This window comes from Rhinopithecus bieti, unplaced genomic scaffold (genome assembly GCF_001698545.2).
Source record: "Rhinopithecus bieti isolate Rb0 unplaced genomic scaffold, ASM169854v2 scaffold_7681, whole genome shotgun sequence".
Classification (NCBI taxonomy): Eukaryota; Metazoa; Chordata; class Mammalia; order Primates; family Cercopithecidae; genus Rhinopithecus; species Rhinopithecus bieti.
In genome coordinates this window covers 5486833-5503577 of record NW_016806571.1, presented here as the reverse complement: position 1 = coordinate 5503577, position 16745 = coordinate 5486833, and the positions used below count along the sequence as shown (strand labels likewise).

The following is a 16745-nucleotide window of genomic DNA, read 5'->3' as shown; positions in this document are numbered from 1 at the left end:
AGGCCAGGAGTTCAAGACTGGCCTGGGCAACAAAGTGAGACCCCCCCCCATCTCTACAAAAAAATTGAAAAATTATCCAGGCATGGTGGCGTGTGCCTTTAGCCTTAGCTACACAGGAGGATCTCTTGAGCCCAGGGGTTTGAGGTTACAGTGAGTGAGCTATGATCATATGACTGCACTCCAGTCTGGGTGACTCAGTGAGACCCTGTTTAAAAACACACACACACACAAACACAAACAATTTTAAAATAATTTGTCGTTTCCTTTTGTTATTACAAAAGTAATACTTTTTTATTTTTATTTTTTTTTTTGAGACAGAGTCTTGCTCTGTCGCCAGGCAGGAGTGCAATGGCGTGATCTCAGCTCACTGCACCCGCCTCCCGGGTTCAAGTGATTCTCCTGCCTCAGCCTCTGGAGTAGCTGAGACTACAGGCACGCACCACTACACCCAGCTAATTTTTATGTTTTTAGTAGAGATGGGGTTTCACTAGGTTGACCAGGATGGTCTTGATCTCCTGACCTCGTGATCTGCCTACCTTGGCTTCCCAAAGTGCTGGGATTATAGGCATAAGCCACTGCGCCTGGCCCTACAAAAGTAATACATGTTCATTATGGTAATTTTGGAAGATGCAGATATACAAACAAGGAAATAAAAATCACTATGCCCCCAAATTCTGTGAAAATTGCTGTTAACACTTTGGCATATATCCTTCTGGGCTGTGATATATTTACAGTATATGTAATACAATGTTTAGCATATCGTACATATTATTTTATAACTTGCTTTGTGCACTGTACATGACAGACATTTACTATTTACCACATGTCAGGTGTACAACTTAGTGCTAAGGGTTCTGACACGAATAGGACAGTCACCTCGCTCTTGGGAGTGAGTGAAATCTAGAAGTAGGAGAGACTTATTAGCCAGTAATGACAGGGGACAATTTGATAGAACACACTTTGATAAAAAGAAGGGTTTGCTCAGTTCAGCCTTGAGATGTTGAAATGGCTTTTCAGAGGTTCTCAGTGGGTAGAGACGTTTCAGACAGAGAAATGGGGAAGTCCTACTCGGGCAGAGGAAACGCTGTGCAGACCAGCTGGGGCATGTTTATGCCCGTTTCAGTAAGTGGATCACAGCAGGAGGCAGGATAGAATAGCAGCATGGCTGGGACCAGATCCTAAGGGGCCTTCAATGGCATGCCAATGTTTCTGAGTACTGAGCAGTCTTCAAGGATTAGAACAGATCGCCAACCTTCCAGTGCTTCCTCTCATAACACAGTATTTAGATTCCCAGACGTTGGAGCTAGATCGGCTGAGTTCAAACCCTTGTCTGTGCAACTACCAGCTGTGTGACCTTGGGCAAGTTACTTAACCTCTCTGAACCTTGATTCCTCCTGCAAATGATGGGAAAAAAAATAGAACCAATCTCTGGGTTGCTGTAAAGATTAAATTAATTTACAGTGCATGTAACATGCTTACAGCAATGTCTGGCACACAGTAAGCACTAAGTGTTTGTTGTTGTCCTCTACCATCACCTCAACTCTCTCTTCTAGCAGCTGAATCTTCTGTAATTTAACCCCAAGGATGTCTACGAGCAAGGTTTACCTAGAGCCCTGTTTGCAGGAGCAGGTTGTCAGAGCTGGAGCTGGGGAGCTTCCAGCCAAACCCTGAGACGTGGGGAGGGGTCAAGAAAGGAGCTTCCTTACCAACCACTTCTGGGGAGACCCTAACTAACATCTCGTCCCTCCTCCCCACTGTCAGGAAGGCATCCCCAGGGCTGGGACCGGGCACATACAGCGGCCTTCTCTCTTGAGGAGAAAGCTGTGATGGAAACCCTTTTCTCTAGGGAGGAAATGGGCAGGAATGACATTTGTGTCCCCACCAGTATGCAAATCATCTTATGAGACAAATGATTTTGCAGGAAAACACATCCTGTTTCCTCTAGAACATTTCCCTTGATGTCTTAGGGGAACTGGTTGGGATGGTCAGAGTCAGAGCAAGTGTCCAGAAAGCTCCTGACCACTGGCCCCTGTCCCAGAGAAGCCAGGGGGTGGTAGAGAAGGGACTAGGCTTGGCAGCCCTAGGTTTGGCAGCTGAAAAGGAAACTGGCCCCAGGCACACAAGCTCCCTCGCCAGGTTTTCCCAGATGACAAGGGTGCAGGGAGGCCTGGTGGAGCAGTGTCTGGGGAGCCAGGGGTCCTGGCTTCTAGGACTAGCTCAGCCCCTCACCCACAGCATGACCTTTGACAAGTCATTTCCCTCTGTAGGCCTGAGTTTCCTTATCTGTAATATGAGAGGGTTAAATGAAATCAAGTGTTTGTAACTTGGGGTACATAGATCCTTAAATCATCAATGGGCTTCAGGGGATTGCTGCCACCCCTCAAGTGTACGCAGATATACAACTGTGCATGTGTATATTTTTCTGCAGAGGTGTGCAAAGCTGTCATCAGTTCACAGAGGGATCTATTACCCAGACAAAAGTTTAGGTGGTCTCTGGGCTCCCTTGAGCTGGATGCTGGGCAGATGGAAGTTTCTCAAAGCCAAGGATATCCCTTTAACACCAGCAAGGCATAGTATCTGGCACACTGTAGAGGCTCAATGTTTGTTGAATGAATGAATGAATGACACTCATCAAATGCTGGGTCATGAGCACAGCAAAGGGCGGAGATGGATATTGGCTCAGGGTCTCAGCTGTGGGAGTAAAGTGGGCCAGCGAGAGGGCTAGTAAGGGGTCAGGGTTGCGGGAGAACAGGAGAGGTGTCTGAGAATGTATCCTGAATCTGCTCAGTCCAGGGTCTGTCTGGCTTGGGTTTCTAGTCACTACCAGGTATGCACACCTCTCATTCCCCTTTGTTCCTTATGGAAGACTCGGCCAAGCCAAACCCAGCCCCAGGTTCAGCAACGAAATTAGTTTGTTTGCAGCAATTAAAATTCTCAAGCTTCTCCAACCAGAAAATCCATCAAACTTGAAGAATGTAGCCTGGTCTCCAGGGGTCACTGGAACTGGTATGGAAGTGAAAGTAAAAGCAAGAGTCAGCCTGTCTGCCTGCCAAGGATACCTACAGCCCTAACTGCCCCCTATACCCTTCATTTGGGCGCTGCCCCCACTTGGACTTTTGGCTGAACTCTGTCACCCTCTAGTACCTTTGAGCTTTTCCTGTCCACTCATACCTTCTGTTGGCCTACAAATATGCACTGGTTTCTACACTGGTCTCTCTTGTCCTTAAAATGCCTTCACCAGTTTTTTTATGATCTGGGAAAATGCTTGTGATTTGATGATTAGGATACACACACACAGACACACACAAATTGTATATCTATAGTAGTCTCAACCCCAAAATATAAAACATGTAGAAATACATATACACAAACATAATGTTTTGATGTTTGCGCTATATTAAGACCATTCTGTTTCTCCCCTTCTGTTATAAAGGAAATGTGCTCAGATGAGAGGGATTCTGAGAACTCCATAGCAGAGGAGGCACAGGGGCTGAGGGCATCTGTGTGGCAGGGGAGGCCCCCCAGGGAGGATAACTGCATGGTCCAAGACCCAGAGGCCCCCGGACAGGTACAGGCCTGGCTAAAAGAAGCTCATGTAGTTCCCTGCGAAGGCCAAGCTTGGGAAAAATGGTTTCGGCTGCTCATGCCCTTTGAGGTAGGACCTCAGCCCATTGGAAGGAGTAGGGGGATGGGGTGGGTACACGACCCAGCAGAATCCACTCTCTTGGAGACGATTGGCAAGGGCTGGGGCCAGGCCTGGAGTTCCTGACTGAGCCCGCTTTGCCTGGAGAACTGGCGCAGACCAGCTTTCCCCCAGGCAGAGGCCAGTACAGGGGAGGCAGATGAGAGACGGTAGGGATTCCCAATTAGTCTCCCCAGGCCTCAGCTCAGCAGGCTAGATAACTAGTCAGGGAAGTCAAGCATGGGGGAAATGCCTCCTCTCATTTCTCAAGGGAGAACTGGAAGCTGTTTCCCCCTTTGCACTTTTCAGTCTGGCTTCCAGCCTCATCTGTTTTCTGGAACCATTCTCTTTCCAGAGCCCCAGAGGCCTCCATCCAATAGCAGTAGTGTTAACACTGCCAGTGCCCCCTTCCTGGAACCCTCCGCATCCTTGGCCTTTCTGGCCTCAAGTTCCCCATTGTTCTTCCCCTCAGGTCACCCCTTCTTCCTTTACTGTGCCCTTTACAAGCCCTTCCTTCCCTGCTGTGGGAACCCCCAGTGCTCAGGCCTTGGGATTCTGCTCTTCCTTCTCTACGGTGGGCTCCTCTAGAAAAGTTAGCTCTCTCCAGGTTTCGACTGATGCTTCCACATCAATGACATAATGGATAGTAGAGAGACATGGTCACTACTGGATAGGGGATAGATTTTTAAAAAAATAATATCCTCCATTTTAGGAGGCCGCAGGCAGATCACCTGAGTTCAGGAGTTCGAGAACAGCCTGGACAACATGGCGAAACCCCATCTCTACTAAATATACAAAATTTAGCCAGGCATGGTGGCATATGCCTCCCAGCTACTCAGGAGGCTGAGGCAGGAGAATCGCTTGAATCCAGGAGGCAGAGGCCGCAGTGAGCTGAGATGGCACCATTGCACTCTAGCCTGGGCAACAGAGCAAGACTCCATCTCAAAATAATAATAATGATAATAATAATAGTAATAACGTTCTCACTTTGCAGAGAGGAAAGGATTCAGATGAGTTAGGACACCCACCCAAGGGTCACCCACCTGAGGCAACCGCACTTTTTACCACCTTCTCTTCCGTCATGGCCCCATCTCCCACAGCAACCTGTGAGGCTATAACACCACAGAAGGAAGCCTCACTTAATCAAGAGTGGCGGGGCCAACTCTTCCTGCCCAACCCCATGCCACAGCCAGATCATTGTCAAGCTGTCCCAGGCATGCGTCATGGCCGCTCCCTGACCTGACTTGAACATTGGCCTTGGGAGGAATATAGAGCTGTCAGTCTGACTTCCTCTTCCTTTCTCCCCTCTGTCCCTGCTGAGAGCATTAAGGGAGGAGTCATAGTTCTCTTTGTTTCCAGAATAAGTATTAAAATAATAATAGGCAGCCAGGTGCCGTGGCTCACGCCTGTAGTCCTAGCACTTTGGGAGGCCGAGGCAGACAGAGACCTAAGGTCAGGAGTTCCAGACCATCCTGGCCAACATGGCAAAACTCTATCTCTACTAAAAATACAAAAATTACCCGGGCATGGTGGCGCATACCTGAAATCCCAGCTACTCAGGAGGCTGAGGCAGGAGAATCACCTGAACACAGGAGGCAAAGGTGGCAGTTAGCTGAGAGTGCACCATTGCACTCCAGCCTGGGTGACAGAGCAAGATTCCAACTCAAAAAAATATCATAGGCTATAGTAGTGCTGTTGCCATTTGACCAGTGTCTGTTACATTGAACATCTACTATATACCCAGGTTCTAGGGATATGGCAATGAGCAGAACAAATTCTTCTTCTTTTTTTTTTTTTTTTCTTTGAGATACAGTCTCACTCTGTCACCTAGGCTGGAGTAAGTGGTGCAATCTCAGCACACTGCAACCTCTACCTCCTGGGTTCAAGTGATTTTCGTGCCTCAGCCACCCAAGTAACTGGGATTATAGCCATGCTTCACCACACACAGCTAATTTTTTTGTATTTTTTAGTAGAGATGAGGTTCACCATGTTGGTTAGGCTGGTCTCGAACTCCTGGCCTTAAGTGATCCACCCACCTCAGCCTCCCAAAGTGCTGGGATTACAAGCATGAGCCATCGCGCCTGGCACAGAACAAATTTTTATCCTATATACTGTAATAGAACTGTATTGAAGGAAATACTTCAGCCTTGGATGACACATACTTAAACCCATGAAGATGATAAGGCCCAAACATTTTCACTATCGAGGAGACTTACTGTTTTGTCTGCCCAGAACAGCACCTCCCTTCTTTGGGGGGAACTTCTCCTTCACCAATTCAGCTGTAATTATGGAAGGAGCTGCCAATTATTGTGTATTGCTGCAGTGTTCACAGGAATAAACATGGAACCCAGGTTGGGCCAGTCACCGAACCCTAGGAGCCTGCTGACCTCAGTGATTGGTCTAGGAAGAGTCACATGATGTGGGTTGAACAAATCAGAATGCTTCCATAGCTTTTTCCTTTAAAATTTTAAAATTAATTTTTTTTTTTTTTTTTTTTTTTTTGAGACAGAGTCTCGCTCTGTCGCCCGGGCTGGAGTGCAGTGACCGGATCTCAGCTCACTGCAAGCTCCGTCCCCCGGGGTTCAAGCCATTCTCCTGCCTCAGCCTCCCGAGTAGCTGGGACTACAGACTCCCGCCACCTCACCTGGCTAGTTTTTTGTATTCTTTTAGTAGAGACAGGGTTTCACCGTGTTAGCCAGGATGGTCTCGATCTCCTGAGCTCGTGATCCGCCCGTCTCGGCCTCCCAAAGTGCTGGGATTACAGGCTTGAGCCACCACGCCCGGCCTGAAATTAATTTTAAATACATAAATTATACACGAATATGTTATCATTGAAAAAGTTCAAACCTGATCGTCTCCCTAAATCTCAACACCTAATCTTAGCTTCACCAGAGACAACTAAGGTAATTTAGTGAATCTAGACCTTTTTCTATGCTTTTTTTTTTTTTTTTTTTTTTTTTTTTTTTTGAGACAGAGTCTTGCTCTGTTGCCCACGCTGGAGTGCAGTGGCGTGATCTCGGCTCACTGCAACCTCCACCTGCCAGGTCCTGGTTCAAGCAATTCTCCTGCCTCAGCCTCCTGAATAGCTGAGATTACAGACATGCCTACCACCACACCCGACTAATTTTTGTATTTTTAGTAGAGACGGGGTTTCACCATCTTGGCCAGGCTGGTCTTGAACTCCTGATCTCATGATCCACCCACCTTGGCCTCCCAAAGTGCTGAGATTCCCAGTCTTTCTATGCATTTTCATACATTTAGAAATATGTTATAAGCATATATAAATATATATTATTACTTCAAGGTTTTGTTTTGGTTTTACTTTATGCTTGAGTGATACTGTAATGTACCTATATACTACAAATTACATTTTTCATTTACCAAGATGTCTTAGGGGTTTATGTCAGTACATACTTCATTCTTTTTAATAGTTTCCAGATTTTCAGAGTATAAAATATACTATGGTTTAAAGATGGACACTTAGGTTGTTCCTAATTTTGCATGACAAATATTTCTTCAAATAATACCCTGCCCTATGTTTCCTTGTGCATATATATGAGAGTTACTGGTCTGGATTTTGAGACATGGCATCATGAGATCCATGGTAACCACATTTCAAATTATAATAGATATTACCAAATTTCCCTCCAAAGGGACTGGGACAATTTATGTTCCCTGCAATAGTGTATCACAGCATTAGGGTCTCCATTTTCCATTCCTTCGTCAGTCCTGGAGAAGAACCAAGTGTAACATTTTTGAACTGTGACGACTGCACACTGGTATGCTGCTGTTTGCTGTCCTCTAGCCGGAGCTGGTATGGAAGAGTGCTTTCCTCTCTGGCCGTAAGGCTGTGAGGATGGGTGCAGAGCCTCGCAGCCTTGAGAGCTGGTGGATAAACCAACATCCAGAGGCGAGGGGAAGTCCCAAGGATGTTCACTTTTTGAAGCCAGTTGTTGTATCCCCATCTCCACAGTAGTTTATGTAAGCCAACACCTTCGCCTTTGGGGCTCAAGCTAATTAGAATTTTGTTTCTGTTACTTTCAGCCAAAAGACTGAACTCATGATTAAAATGTATAAATGACCGTTGTTTCTCTCATTCCTGGCCCTGAGATCACAACGTTTATGCTGATTATTCTTTCTTATTGTTCTAATTCTCCTCTCCTCCCCGTTCCTTACTTTCCTCATGCCCACATTCCTCTCCCCAGGCACCATATTCAGGGGGTTCAGATTACCTGTGGGGTCCTTTTCAGAGAGGGCAGAGGAGAGCAGAAAAGAAAGCCCGTGGGGACAGGAGACGACGGGAGGGGCATGGGCCTGATTCTCCTGTGGAATCTTTCCAGAGTGAACACATGCACTCTCAGTTTCTGTGCCTCGGCCTTAGGCCAATGTCTCTGTTTCAACAGAAAAAGAAAAAAAGAAAGAAAAAGGAAAAGAGCAAAAAAAGCAAAATCTAAAAGACACAGTGGAAGAATCTGCCCTCCCTTTTTGTTTTGAATTATCATACCCCCCAGCACTGAGGGAAAACTCATTTTGTTAAAAATCAACATAGCAGTTGCAGCTTCTCAGACAGACACAACATAAACACATAAACACAGGCTGTCAGTGTTCTTTCGATGGTATGTGTTTATTGTTTTATTTTATTAATAAAAGAGTGAGAACAGGGTGCTAAATTATACCCAATCCAAAATAAAAGGAGAGCAGTTCAATATTTACTCCCATAATGACACCAGGCCCCCCACTTGCAGGACGCTGGGGCCTGGTTCAGAGCAAGATGCTGTCTCCAGTTGCCACGACCCAACGTGCTAGAGAGTTCTGAGTGTAACCCTTCTCACATATGAGCTCATCTCACCCTGGAATGATTCTAAGAAGAAGGAATGGGATAGGGACAACATCCCCATTTCAGAAAGGAGGGGCCCTGGGGAAAAGAGGCTGTGTCCTTCGGGGCCAAACAGTGAGAGAGGAATGGGACAAAAGCCTCCCCTCCCAAGACCAAATGTCTGTGAGAAAACTGCTGGAGAAAGGCTAGCCAGGCAGGGAGCCTGGGTGCAGGAGGTGGAGGGAGGGCGGCGAGCCCCCAGCATGGCTGCACGGCCAGGAGAGCTGGGAGAAGGGTCATGTACCCTGAAATTCACAGAGGGCATGGCACAAGAGGATCAACTGCAGCCTCTCATTATGACCTAGTAAATCTTCAGTAGAACCCTCTGCCCCGCCATGTTTGGCAGGAAAAAAACGTTTTCTGGAAGCTGCTAAGGGAGCTGAATTTTGCATTACATTGGCTGGGGTCAAAAGAATCAACTCACATGTGAGCTGACTCACAAGCGAGTTGTCTATGAGACCCCTGTACACGCATATTTGCTTTATTCACTGCTGTATCCCCGATGTCTACAACGGTGTCCGGCACACAGCAGATTGCTCAGAAAATTATTTGTGGAATAAACACATAGAACTCTTTACATCTGCAATCTGTCACACCCACCTCTGTGTCTCCCTTCTCCAAAGTCTGGCTTAACATTCACAGAAACTCTGCTGTGGCTGACCCACTCTGTGCCCAGCACTAAACCCTTGGTTCCCTCCGGGGAACTGAGAGGTCCCTGAGCTTCTGGAGCCTTCTTCTAGGTTATTGCAGGTTTCCTCTCAACCCAGAGTATGTGCAGCGCCCTGACCTGCTGCCCCAGCAGGTCCTCACTAGTACTCCACAGCCCACTCCAAGTGTGGGCCAGGATAGAGTGAGGACGCTCTCCCAGCACCACAGTGAGAGCTACCAGCCTTGTCTTTTGCCTGTGGCCAGGGCAAGAATGTGGACTTTTCATCCAGGTTCTTCAACCAAGGCTTCAGGCTCGCCCCCTACTGTGGGAGTGGAGGAACTTCATCCAGAGCACAACTCTTGGGCTCGGAGTTCAGCATCCTTTATCACCTTTCTCTGAGCTAGGGTTGAAGCCTCAACATTCACCTGGGTTAGGATATGTGACTACAAGCAAAGCTTCACCTCTCTCAGCCTCAGTTCACTCATCATAAAGGGGTTAGGAAACAGCTGAAAATGCCATCCCTGTTCACCTGACAACAATATGGTGAGGATTAAATGAGGGCTGATGGCCGGGCATGGTGGCTCACACCTGTAATCTCAGCACTTTGGGAGGCAGAGGCAGGCAGATCACTTGAGGTCAGGAGTTCAAGACCCGACTGGTCAACATGGTGAAACCTTGTCTCTACCAAAATACAAAAATTAGTCAGGCGTGGTGGTGGATGCCTGTATTCCCAGTTACTTGGGCTGAGGCAGGAGAATCACTGGAACCTGGGATGCAGAGGTTGAAGGGGGCTAAGATCATGCCACTGCACTCCAGTCTGGGCAACAGAGGGAGACTCCATCTCCAAAATAATAATAATATAAATAAAATAAAAATACAAAAATTAGCTGCACACGGTGATTCAGGCCTATAATCCCAGCACTTTGAGAGGCTGAGGCGGGTAGATCACTTGAGGCCAGGAGTTCAAGACCAGCCTGGCCAACATGGCGAAGCCCTATATCTACTAAAAATAGAAAAATTAGTGGGGTACGGTGGTGCACTCCTGTAATGCCAGCTTGGCGAAGCCCTATCTCTACTAAAAATAGAAAAATTAGTGGGGTACGGTGGTGCACACCTGTAATGCCAGCTATTTGGGAGGCTGAGGCAGGAGAATCACTTGAACCCAGGAGGTGGAGGTTGCAGTGAGCCGAGATCACACCACTGCACTCCAACCTGGGCGACAGAGTGAGTGAGACTCCTTCTCAAAACAACAGCAACAAGAAAAAACTACAAATTAGGGCAGACATGTGACAGTTCCTTGCCTTTGTCAGGCTCTGCAAAGCTGTGGGGCTGCTGTTTCCTCACAGTAGGCCAGTGAACAACAAATATCCACACCTTCATTGCCCAGACCCAAGGCAGAGCAGGGGCCTTTTCCTCCCTACGCCTTAGCCCAGGCTGCTCTGTGTAAGCTCTCGCTGACTGAAGGCTGCAGGCTCCTGGGCTATCTAAAGGACCTGGATGTGACACTCTGGCAGATCCTGCTGGCTAGAGATGGGGAGCCCTGGTCCCCTCCATTCTTAGGTCTCGTGATCAGAGGCAGTAGCTATTCATCTATCCAGGCGGGGAGCCATTGGCATGTGGAAGGCCATAGAAACTCGGGTTAGATGCCTGCTGGGCTGAGACAGAAGCTGAAAGGCCATCAGGGACAGAGCTTGTCTCTCCACACAACCCTGAGCCCACGTGAGGACCCAGGGCAAATGTGGGGTGCAGAGGCTGCTTCTCACTGTGGTCTCAGACAAAGGAAAATCCCCAAGGCCCTGGCGTGCAGGAGTAGTGAGGCACCCCTTGTGGGTTGCCAAATTCAGCGAATAAAAATACAAGACAGATGTGCCACTTAGATGTGAATTTCAGATAAGCATCAAGTACTTTTAAAATATAAGTATGTCCCATGGAATATTTGAGATATACTTATACCAAACATTATTTGTAATTTATCTGAAATTCACATTTAACTGGGCATGCCATATTTTATCTGGAAACCCTCCAGACCCTCCAGGGTCAAAAGGGCTCGGGGGGCCCAGCCCCTTCCCACAGCCCGCAGCTGCACCCCATGGGAGGTTCTGGACACTCTTGCAAGAGGATGCTTCCTGCTGCCTGCCAGATGGTGACCCCAGCAGCCCAGCATGGGTGGAAAGAGGAAAGGGAACACAGCAGTCCCCTTAGATTTCACCCTTGAGTCTCTGTGAGGTGAGTCACCTATCACCTTCACAGGGCCTTGTCCATATCAAAGGAGGTCATGGTGGCGAAGTGCGTTCACATTACAAATGTCCTTCCCCTGCGTGGGGTGTTGTGGCAGGGCCTGCACTTGCCTTTGCTTAGCTCTTAAGGGTTGGCGTCCCTGGTGACCCTCCCTTTTCCCGGAGTCATCTCACCCACTGCCTGGCTCCAGTCACATCTATAAGTGGATGGCAACCCACTTAGCACTCCGGCCCCCTTTACAGTAGAATAAATATACACCACTTCTTCAGGGGAAAGAGCCTCAGACCCCTATTTTCATGTGCCTACTGGACATCCTCCTGGGAGCCTTTCTGTCCCCGTCCCGCCCCCTCTGCCGCTGCCCACAGGCGGACTTTGCCAGTTCTTCTCTGAATAATGGAGGCGGCCCCCAGCTTGCCCTGCCCCAGTTCCCTGCCCACATCATACCCAGGGTGAGTTTCTAAAATCCAATCTGACCGTGACGCTCCTCTGCATAAGACCCTTCCATGGCTTCCTCTTGGTCTTGGGATAAAGTCAAAACACCTTGTCTGTCTTCTCTCTCATACAGACATATTTCTTGTCATGTCATCAACTGGCCAGCACTGTCGTTCTTCTCCAGCCCACTGTCCCACTAAATGCCTCCAGGCCACTGTCCCACTGTCCCTGCCCAGCCTGCCCTTCCCAGCATTCCTTGGCCCCTCAATGCCCTTCACTTCCTTTCCTTTACTAGTGAAAGGATTACTGGAGCTTCCACGTCCATCCCTGAAGAATGGGGATATTCGCCTTCCTCCCAGGCTTCCTAGTGTTTGGGAGAGAATCAAATGAGAAAGGGGATGTAAAACTATTTTGTAAACTGAAAAAGGTTTGTAAGAGATGAAGAAGAATAAAATGACCAATGGTCTGGGAGAGCCTTGTAAGCTTCCTTATCAGCTGACCTCAGAGGTCCACAAGAAGCACAGGGGACAACCATGTGAGGAGACTGGGGAAACTGTGGCATTTGAGCCAGGAAGCGTGATTGGTGGGTAATGCTTTGGGTTGGGATGGAGAGCGTCATTCATTACTGGAGCAGCTATAACCTACTTGTGAGGTCTGTGTCTGCATGAGAACCCTAGGGAGACAGGGGTGGTTACGAGGGGGTGCAGGATGGTGGGGCTTCAGCCCCTTCCTTCCAGCTTAGCCAGGTGAGTCATCCGGAGGTGCCGGCCCAAATCTCACCTCCTCCACTTGAGGCTGAGCTGAAATGGTCCAGAGGATGTGCCCAGAGGATGGAGACAGCAATACAGTGAATGAGTCATAGAGCTGAGTCAGAGCCCACTCAGCCCCTTTCAGGGCTCTGACGAAGGCTGTGCCAGCACAGAGGCATTCTTCCAGCCTTGCCCCTTCCCTGCAAACACACACACCCACACACATACACACACATACCCCCCTACAGACCAGTGACCTCACAACATGCTTCTGACTGCTAGCCTTACTTACTTCACAGGTTCAGTGAAATCCTACTGAGTCTCCCATGTAACAGGCTTTCTTCATGCTCACACTCATTCATTCATTCACTGTTCAGTTACTGAAACAAAAACCCAGTCCTTGCCTTCAAAGAGCTCTCCACCCAGCAGAGGAAAGTCTCCAAACATGCCTTGTCACTGTAGAGGGAGCGAGGCACGGCCGTGTGAGAGCCTCACACACCATCAGTATCCGGGCTGATAGAGCAGGGAATGAGGAACACAGCCCCTCAAAGTGGGATGGGTCAAAAAGTCACTGTTCTAAACATCTGGTCCCAGGACTCCCAAGCCTGGTAGCCTCTACTTCCCAGTGGGAACACCAAGCCTAAAAGTGCAGCTACACAGATTCAAACAACATTATTTCCTTTTTCTTCCAATTAATGTGGATACTTTGACATATGTAGGAATCGCCTAAGCTAATGGTCACAGAACAGGTTCTGGTCTGATCTGTTTTCAATGTGAAGACTGAATTTTGGCTTTGAATCAGCAGCAGAGCCACCTGATTATATAAGAAAATACACAATATCAAAACTGGGATAACTTAGAAGTCATCTAATTCCAGGCTCAGTGCTTCATTCCATAGGAGTAGAAACTCAAATCCAGAGAGGAATAAAGGAAGCAGAGTCTTCTGATAATTTCCATCTATTTTCTAGTTCTTAAGTAAATATGATTTTTACTACAAAAATAAACCACATTAGAGGCCAGGCGTGGTGGCTCACACCTGTAATCCCAGCACTTTGAGAGGCCAAGGTGGGTGGATCACAAAGTCAGGAGTTTGAGACCAGCCTGGCCAATATGGTGAAATCCCCTCTCTACTAAAAATATAAAAAATTAGCTGGGGGTGGTGGCAGGCGCCTATAATCCCAGCTACTTGGGAGGCTGAGGCAAGAGAATCACTTGAACCCGGGAGGTGGAGGTTGCAGTGAGCCGAGATCGCACCACTNTACAAAATTAGCTGGGCGTGCTATTGGACTACAGTAGCACCTGTAGTCCAAGCTACTCAGGAGGCTGAGGCAGTTGAATCTTTTGAACCCAGGAGGCAGAGGTTGTAGTGAGCCAATATTGCACCAATGCACTCCAGCCTGGGTGACAGAGAGAGACTCTGTCTCAGAAAAAAAAAAAAAAGAAAAAGAAAAACCACATAAATCTCAATACACTAGCATAACCATTGATATCATTTTGCTACTATTTCTTTACAATTTCTGTTCACACAGCTGTAATCATAGAATATATACAATTTTGTATATTACTTTTTAAATTTGACTTTACGTTCTAAGAACTTCCACCACATTTTTGCAGTTCATAACCATAATTATAATCACTATATAATATTCCAGCAAGGAAATGTTCTTAATTTTTTTCATGACTTACTTAACCATTTCCTTATTGGAGGACACTTAAGCAATGCCCCAAATATGGCTATCATAATGCTAAATATTGCTGTTTTCATTTATTTATTTCCCTGGGATAGACAGACTTCCATAAATGGAATTGCTATGGGGTAAAAGGTGTGAACATTTTAAAGTCTCTTGGTACATGTTAACAAATTGCTTTAAGACTGTACTAATTAGGCCGAGCACAGTGGCTCACGGCTGTAATCCCAGCACTTTGGGAGGCCAAGGTGGGCAGATCACTTGAGATCAGGAGTTCGAGACCATCCTGGCCAACATGGTGAAATCCCGTCTCTATTAAAAATATAAAAATTAGGTGGCACGCGCCTGTAATCCCAGCTACTCGGGAGGCTGAAGCAGGAGAATCGCTTGAACCCGGGAGGGGGAGTTTGCAGTGAGTCAAGATCACGCCACTGCAGTCTAGCCTGGGCAACAGTATATGATAGCTTTAAATAAAACAATAACTTCTCCATTTCAACATGTAACCAAAATGTTTATACCTTCTGACCCACCAATTCCATTGCTAGAATTCTGGAAATAATCATCAGGTGTGCCCTGACATGTCAGGATATCCACTAAAGAATATGATGGTATGATATCAGGTATCTTAAAATGTATACATGTATTAAAATCTATGACGAGGGGGCTTATGGGAGATACTTGTATATTTTACTATATATACTTCTGTGTTGTTTTCATCTTTCACAATGAACACATTACTTTTATAGTTTGACAAATGACAGATATTTCCATTCTGGAGACAAACACAGAAACCAGCACACCGTTTTTCATTTGCAGTGAGCATACTGGTTAAGTGCACCAGAATCTCAGCTCTAAACCTTACATGACCCTGAGTTTTCTGTCAAATGCTGATGATATCAATGTCATAGGGTTATTGTGTCACTTAACTGAAATAATTCCTGAAAAATACTTAGCACAAAGCTTTGCATTTAGTAAGTACTCATGAATATTAGCTATATTATTATTTTATTCTGACATTTCTTTTAGTCTGTGGAGGCCTCTACTCCCCTACTCACAATCTCAGCCACTATTTCTTACTGCTTATCCCAATAACAAGCGGCCTCCAGGGAACCAAGCCTGCGTGGTGCCACATCAGCCACACACCTCTCCTTACGATTCTGTTTGGCAAGTCATAAGCTGTTAGCCCCAGGGCAACACAGAGGCAGGAGGCAGGAGGGAAGGAGGGCAGCACATATGTGTGTGGCAGGGCCCTGGAGCACGAATGAATGCGATGAGGACCCACAGCACTGGGAACCGGCAAAAATGAGCGAGACCGTTTTCAGGAGAGCAACAGCGGGCAGGGGAAACACCCAGAGAAGTAAAAATAAGAATATCAGAATTTTAAAAACTGAAAATCTCCAAGCACCTGAAGTGCTTCATGCTTACTTTCAGAAAAAAAACAAAAACAAACAAACAAAAAAGACGAAACTCACTTTTAAGAAAGAAGAGCCGGGTGGAAGAGCACTAAGCTGAGAGGCAGTGGCTGGTGAGGAGTAAGAGCCGGGACGCTGCAGACAGGGTCTGGGTCTGGATTCTGGCTTTTCCACACTCTGGCTCTGTGAACACGGCCAAGCTGATTCATCTTTTGTGTCTCAGTTTTGTCATCTGTAATATGGAGATAATAAAAGTGCATAGCTTACGGAGTTGTGCGGCTTGAAGGAGCTAATAATGCACATATACACGCTCTGTAAGGGCCGCCCCTTATCATTTAAGTACATGGCTGTTTGCCCTTGACGGGGCTGTGTAGCAGGGCGCCCAGCTGGATGAATCTCCTGGCCAGTTGGGAGCCCCTCTGAGGGTCATCCTTGCGGATGTGGCCGTCGGGAGGACCAACCCGGTTTGCAGACCAAGATTTTGCTTCCTCTCATCCCTCCTGAGGGAGACCCTGGGAAAGGAACGCCCCTCCTGCGGGCCCTTTCTCAGACACCAGGCAAATGTGTGGGGAAGATGCAGAAGTGGGCGGTGAGGAGGGGCCCCTGCGGTAAGCCAGGGCGAGGCTGACCTCCAGGGCTGCAGCTGCTGGGGGGGCCTTTGGCCGGGTTGACCAGGAAGGCAATGAGGGCTCCCAGGAAGCTTATTGTGTGGGGCCCGACCCCAGCAGAGGGGCAGGGCCTGGTCAGGGGCTGGAATGGGAGAAAACAGAGGGGCCTTTGGGGAGGAAGGGGCCCAAGGAGGGAGGCAGTAGGGTAAGTAAGGGGCTGTGAGGAGGCAGGGGCAGGAGGCTGCAGGGGAGGTGGGAGAATAAAGGGGGGCGGGGCGGAGGAGAAAGAGGGCCTATACGGAGGTGGAAAGGAGAGTGGGACTTGGGGAAGAGGAGGAAGGAGGACTAAGGGCAGGGGGGTGGGTACACGGGAGGGGTGTAGGAGGAAAGGGGGTGAAGATGAAATAAAGG

The 16745-nt window shown here is 47.7% G+C and overlaps 1 long non-coding RNA gene across 2 annotated transcripts; it reads right to left on the bottom strand.

The window, feature by feature from the left end:
• Positions 1-1415: 1415 nt before the first annotated feature.
• Positions 1416-16701, bottom strand: LOC108532741 (uncharacterized). Of its 2 annotated transcripts, none has more exons than XR_001886533.1 (4): positions 16356-16701; positions 15787-15958; positions 7915-8073; positions 1416-3003 (listed from the first exon to the last, which is right to left on the bottom strand). It is a non-coding gene; the product is annotated as an uncharacterized LOC108532741 (long non-coding RNA). The 2 variants fall into 2 exon arrangements; XR_001886532.1 differs by lacking the exon at positions 1416-3003 and adding an exon at positions 7038-7695.
• Positions 16702-16745: the final 44 nt, after the last annotated feature.